Here is a 7172-nt window from a genome sequence, read left to right on the forward strand (position 1 = left end):
ATGCATAAACATTCTCCCAGGTAAAGATCCAAATGTTCAAATTGCCAAGAACATGTTTATGTCTCTTGAAAAATATATATGCATATCTTAAAACATATACAGACATGTTAAAAATATAAAGATATTGTTACCTCACTCATATAATGAAACACATTTTCTTCACTCTATGAAACAAGAAATTAGAGCTTTTTTACTTCCTAAACCAGACATGCTGTCTGTATCTGAAACAGTTTTCTCCTCTATATGCTCTCAAAGTACAAACATATTAAATTGTAAATGTCAAACTTGATGTGAGGGTTGGGTGGGGGCCTGTCTGCAAATCCTGTATTCAGTTTGCCAGCGAGCACTTTACCCTGCTCAGTAGCTTGCACCTTTTCAAGCAGAATAACTTAAGGCACTTCTCATACAATCATTAACTTGTTGTTCCTAGTGGGATCTCTTTCCTGAGTACTTGTTCATGTTCATGATATGGGTCACAACTCTGCATTGCTATTTTCTCTAATTACCATCCTTCAATGGGTTTTTTCCCTCAGCTGGAACACTGTGTTCTCCCAGGCACAGTGTATGCAAAAGTTGAGATATCACAAACCAAGAGGAAAAAATAACCTAATTATCTTAATAGCCCAGGAAGGTCCAATTAGGAATTAGAGAAATATGTTGAAATAAAATTTATATATTGCTTCTTTTGACTCTGTTTCTAAACTGTTAAGTTCACTGCTCAGATTTATCATGGGATTAACTAACTCCTGATAAGAACACTTTTAACACCAAAGCTCTAATGTTTCTGAACACAGATGGTTCAAGGTGTTTGAAACTGCATGAATTTCTGAACTATAGTATCATTGTAGGGTTGTTAATTGTTCACTGAGCCTTGAATGGAAATATACTTTAATTCATGCTGCATCCTCACTGGAGGTGCAGTTTTCATAAATGAACATGCAGCTGCTAGGCTGAGAATGCAAGAAAGTGACCTCATGGGTGAGTGACCTGTGAGTGTGCAGGCTCTGCTTGATCCTGCTTCTTGCATCCTGCACACAACTGATCACATTTTACAAAACCTACAGAAAGAATCTCACAGTGGTACTGCTTTATTCTGAGGTTTCATAGTTTGTGCTGAATTAAAGAGAGTAGGGATGGTTGGTGTGGAAAGGGAATGGTTTATTGCAGGATGGCTGACTGCAATGACAACATATTTTCCCTGTGAACCCCTCCTTCAGCATGAACTACACCTGAAGTACAAGGTACAGTCTGCAAAAAATTGCAAACTAGGACTGCACTAGAGAGGAAAAGATGCATAGACAAATCCACAATTTATATTCCAGGGGTTGATATGGTTACATATAGTCCTTATTTATCATTTATACCATTATGTTTCTACTTTGGTAGGTGTCTACATTAATCTTGGGAATCTCTCTAGGAAGTCCTAAGGGTAAGCATAGATTCCTACCAGCATGCAGCCTGAGCTTGGAAGTGTTTGTGGTGAAATACCATTTCTTAAAACCTTTGGAGGGAAACTAGAGGAGATCAATGTAAGCACAGAGGGAACAAAGAATTTTAATACTTATTACTCTGCAGGATCACTTTTTTTTTTTTTTTCTTCCCCAAATAGATTCATGTTTCTGGAATTGGAAGCTTTGAAATTGGTAGCTGACAGTAATATATACATGTCTTTATTCAGTGGTGGTGGGGTAGGCTGTAATACAGTATCATAATAGAACTTGTTAGCTGCATGATATGAAAGGAACAGAGGATAATACCTGCGTTTTTCCTGCATTTTTTTGACCTGAATGGAAAAAAAAGAGCAAAATAATTTCTCTGCTTACTATTATATATTATGCTACCTCATCCATCTTGTCATTCAGTTGTTTAGGCATTTCTTTTTGCATCTCTTTGGCTTGTGGCATGGGCCGTGTATAACCTCTTCTTATCCTAGAAGATGCTTTCTATATTTAGATTTCATTCTCCATGTATTTATTCTCTAATTTCTTACTCTGAAGCCAAACCAATTCTTGACCATGCTTTGCTGCTCAGGTGCACCATACAAGTCAGGCTGGAAGAATAATGACAGGCAAAGGCAAAGTGCATGAGGCCCAAGTGCTTGGAATCCAAGATTGCTGCATTTAGCATTTAAATACAGGAGAGCTCACTAGGGTATATGAAATGTAGTGTTTTTACTTAGAGGTATTCAGAAAATTATTTTTAGTAGTTTTTTCTTGTAACAAAAAAAATCTGAAAAATTGTCTCCATCTTGATACCTGCTGCTTTTTTGGGCTTCAGTGCCCTGTGCAGAGGATCCTCTGCACAACAGATGCTGTTGGCTTGTGTTGGAAGTGTGTCAGGGAGAGCAGGCTACTCTAGAGATAATTGCATAGATCTACGCTGGGAAAAGGTTCCTGTTTTTCTATTCACTGCCTATGAAAAAGGAGCTGGACCATGTGGAGAAGGTCAGATGGAAAGCACAGGGGTGTAGATAACAGGAGGTATGAGAGTGTGGGTTTCTTTGTTCTAGAAACAGACAGCCACATCTCCTTCATTCAGGGCAAGAAACAGGCCACTCTGGAAAGGAAGGGAATAACCTGAATAGTTCAACAGATAAGACAAAATTAAGGTGATGAATCAGATTTCTGTTAGGTAGGAGAAAAAAAAAAAACAGTTGGGGAAACAGCACACATTGAATATGGCATTCATATGGAAATATGGCATTTCTGTCATGGGTACTTTTGAAGAACAACTGAAATAAGCATCTCTCAGCAATATCAAGATGCAGCTAATCCTTCCTTGGGGCAGAGAAATGTTTTTACCTATCCCTTAAAATCCCCTTCAGTACTAATTTTTCATTGGCTGTATTAAGATTTTACAGGGATGTTTTTCGGCCCAAAGGGTATGTACTAGGAAGTCTTGTATTGTTTTTGTTGAGAATTTTTACATATTTTTCCTCCAAGAGTAAGTGGAAAATATCACATGGGGAATGTCTGGTCAGACAAAAGAATGTTGAGAACTACAGTGTTTTATAGATGTGCAGTGGGCAAGTCTGTAAAGCAGATTCCTGTGGTTACTGCAATCAATGTCAAAAATCCTATTCACTTAAGTGGTTGGAGACTCAAACCTTAAACTGCTTAGAAGACACTGGTTAATCAATTTGAATAAAATTCTTCTGCCACGTATGTTGAACCAAGCAATAGTTTTCTATTCTCTTTAGAGGTGACAATCCATCATGCCAGTCTCCCTGCCCCCAACATTCTTTGGCACTCCTTTTAGTTAATACTAATTAAATTTGCCTTGAGGAAGTTATTTTGCTCTCTAAATTGTGTGAAAGATTTTTCTTTCTGCCTGCCTGCTTTATCACCTCAGTGCATCCATTTACAGAAGATGTAGACGCAATATAAAATATTAATTCACCAATTTGCTGAGGTTAAAGCAGTGCTTCCCCCCTTTCCCCTGCACTCCTTTGGACCCTGTAGCAATGCCGGGGGAGGCTGTGCTGCTCCCAAAGGGCTGCGGTGCCTCCGGGCACAGCCTGGGGCGGGGGAACGGGGCCGGGAGCCATCGCTGGGGCTGTGTCCTGGCTCTGCGCCGAGCTGCTGCCCGGGCTGGGCTGTGCCGGGCTGGGCTGTGCCGGGCTGGGCCGGGCCGGGCCGGGCTGTACCGGGCTGGGCTGTACCGGGCTGGGCTGTACCGGGCTGGGCTGGGCTGTACAAGGCTGTGCCGGGCTGGGCTGTGCCGGGCTGGGCTGTGCCGGGCTGGGCTGTGCCGGGCTGGGCCGGGCCGGGCCGGGCTGTACCGGGCTGGGCTGTACCGGGCTGGGCTGGGCTGTACAAGGCTGTGCCGGGCTGGGCTGTGCCGGGCTGGGCTGTGCCGGGCTGGGCCGGGCCGGGCCGGGCTGTACCGGGCTGGGCTGGGCTGCGCCGGGCCGGGCCGGGCCGGGCTGTACCGGGCTGGGCTGTGCCGGGCTGGGCTGTACCGGGCTGGGCTGGGCTGCGCCGGGCCGGGCCGGGCCGGGCTGTGCCGGGCTGGGCTGTACCGGGCTGGGCTGGGCTGGGCTGTACAAGGCTGTGCTGGGCCGGGCTGTACCGGGCTGGGCTGGGCTGTACCGGGCTGGGCTGGGCTGTGCCGGGCTGGGCTGTACAAGGCTGTGCCGGGCCGGGCTGGGCTGTACCGGGCTGGGCTGGGCTGTACCGGGCTGGGCTGGGCTGTACAAGGCTGTGCCGGGCCGGGCTGGGCTGTACCGGGCTGGGCTGGGCTGTACAAGGCTGTGCCGGGCCGCGCTGGGCTGTACCGGGCTGGGCTGGGCTGTGCCGTGCCGTGCCGTGCCGTGCCGTGCCGTGCGCTGGCAGCCACCCCGCGGCTCTGCGGGCCTGCCCGGGATGCTGCACTGCCCCCTCCCGCTCCGGGCAGCCCGTGCTGTCCCCGCGAGTCCCCAGCTGCTCGGGGCAGCTGCACCTCACCTCATTCCCTTGGCTTTTAAGGGATGTGGTGGGGGAAAGGTGGGAGCTCCCATAAGGTGAGATGTTCTGGTCTCCTAAAGGCCGGTTTGCAGTGTGCGTCCCCGCGGTCCTTGGTGACTCTGGCGGAGCTCTGTGTGCTGTACAGTACTTGTTGTGAAACAGGGGTAATGCACAGGGGGAAATACTGCTGCCTCTCCGTTTTATTTAGGGTTAATCCATATTTTAGCTAAGAGCACATTCACACAGACTTGAAGATTCTAAATTTCTGAATCCTAGTGAGTAGACAGCTGTGAAACTCCAAGCATGTTTTTTCAGGGTTGTGGTTTGTTGTTTTAATTAATTTTTTTCAGAGTACACATTGTTTGACTTGAGGTATATCTCAAACCACAACACTCTTCTGGTTGCTTTATCCCATTCTTCTGTGTACCAAAAAAATGGAATAGTACATCTTTCAGCTCTGTAGAAAATTCATGTAATTCTGTTCCCTAAATACAGTTTTTCTCGAAACATTGTATGTACAAGAAATATATTTATATATATATACACACAGATGGTATATAACTCTGTGTCTCGCTTTGATTTTTCTCATGTCCTTTCTAGAATCTAGTTGGATTAATAGGTGCCTGTGTTCTTAATCAATAGAATAAGCAGCACATCTCTTAGGTTATTGATCATTTAGCATGCTGTTCTAGATTACTAAATGAGTTCATCTGAGACTTAAGCCTTTTATTTTTTTCCCATTGAGCACCCAATTGAACATTGCTGTGTTATATTGAAGATACTAATCTGTAGTAAAATCACTGTAATTATGAAAATGTTCTTAATTTCATTGTACTAAGCATATATTGCTGCACAGGTACACACTGTAAGAAAATCTAAATGGAAGTAATTTCATTTGTGCTCACAAAGCTGAGAAAGATTTAACACTCTTTCTATAAATTAAGGATAATTTTAGCCATTTTAAACTCTAGGAAAAATACCATCTATAAGTGAACTATTTAACTGACATTTTAAAATACAATATAGCCTTTAATAAGGAAGTATTATGGTTTGTGAGGAAGCCCAAGGCTAATATTTTAGCAGCCAGCTTCATCTTTAGCATAGCAAACCTAAGACAGCTACAAAACTTACATCAATTACTGGTTGTACAACAAACTGTTTTCCCAAGCATGTGATTGTCTCATTGAAACTGACCTGTTTTTCTCAAAACAGGTTTTTGTTTGTGAGTAAAAATATTCTAGAAATAGGTACTTTTAGTGCCCAGTTTGCAAATCCCTGGATAAATCTCACTGCCTTGCAGACAGTGAGAGTGCTGTTGACTTGGGGAAGGACAGGCTGTGGCCTTAATCTCTGAGCTGAAGGGATCCTGCAGCAGTGAGCTGAAGGGATCCTGCAGCTCCTGCAGCACAATCCCTGCAGTGAGCAGTGTTCCACTGGAGCTGCTGGCAAGTTCCTGTTCTGTTGCTTGCTCACATGCACATCTTCCCATGGCTTCCCTGCTCCAATTGCTGAAACCCTCCTCTGCTTCCTTGGTTATCACTCTTCACTTCCAGCTTACACCTGCCAGTCTTGAATCTATTTCTGGCTCTCCTCCCTGTTTCTTTTTCCCTTTTCAAAAAGATCCTTATGGACAACAGTAATCATCTTGGGTCTGTCTTACTGGGCAAAACCATTTAGGAATAGGCAGTTAATACTGATGAGCAGTCACTCTCAATCAGCTGCTACAAACTCCTTTTCCCAGGCAGTGGGTGACTGACCAGCAGCTTGTCTGGCAGTGACTTGGGGATGTGTGGGGAGAGAATGAAGCTGACTGTATTATCCCAGGCTAAGATTTCATTTTTTACCTCTAGTTTTCTGTGGTTTTTAAGTCTCTCCACAATGTAGCACCTGTGGCTATTTTTGCTCTCTTATAGCCGCCTGCCTTTCCTGCTGCTGGCCCCACAGCTCTGCCCCGGGGCCCTGGTTCTCCCCTGTGCCTCCGGCCCCACTTGGCGTGGATGGTGCCTGTGGAGTGTCCCAGGGGCTGCCTGGTTCGCAGGGAGGCAGAAGCAGGTGACTCAATGGCTGCTGTCTGTGTTGCTTATGGCTCAGGGAACAGGGCCAGCCAAACACTTTGTTTTACCCAGAGAGTGCAGTGGGCTGACAAAGTGGCTTAGTGGAACACATCCAGCTGAAGAGTTATGTGTCATGCAAGCCTGGTACTACTCATGGACTTCACACAATCCTCTGAATGTAGCTCATTCTCAGATGTCAAATTTCTCTCTGCTGGGAATTGCCTGACTAATGGCAGCCAGGACTTGGCTGTGCACCACTGGGGCCAGAATCCCAAGCACAGCTATTCCAAACCTGATGTGCACGCACTGTTAGCTGGAAACCTTCTTTCTTAGTAGAGCTATTATCCCCTAAGCTATCCACACGAACATTGTGTGAGCAGTTTGAATAGGAGTAATCTTCTTATATTCCTGTTACCTGCCATGGATGCCACCTCCCCTTGTGTTGTGACCACAGGTACATGTCTTTTAAATCTTGCTATGATCAGAAGGAAATTAATTGTATTCAGAAGTCTTCCTGATAGCTGTAAGAGCACTTGAAGCTATTTGTCCCACTCTTAGTATCGATAACTTGTACCAAGTTGGGAGTATCAATAAGTGTTTGATTGCATTCCAGCATATTACCCTCATAAAAGTTTTGTTTTGGTGTTGCAACTTTGAAAACTCTGGCCTGTAG

The sequence above is a fragment of the Molothrus aeneus genome, chromosome 10 (genome assembly GCF_037042795.1).
Source record: "Molothrus aeneus isolate 106 chromosome 10, BPBGC_Maene_1.0, whole genome shotgun sequence".
NCBI lineage: Eukaryota > Metazoa > Chordata > Aves > Passeriformes > Icteridae > Molothrus > Molothrus aeneus.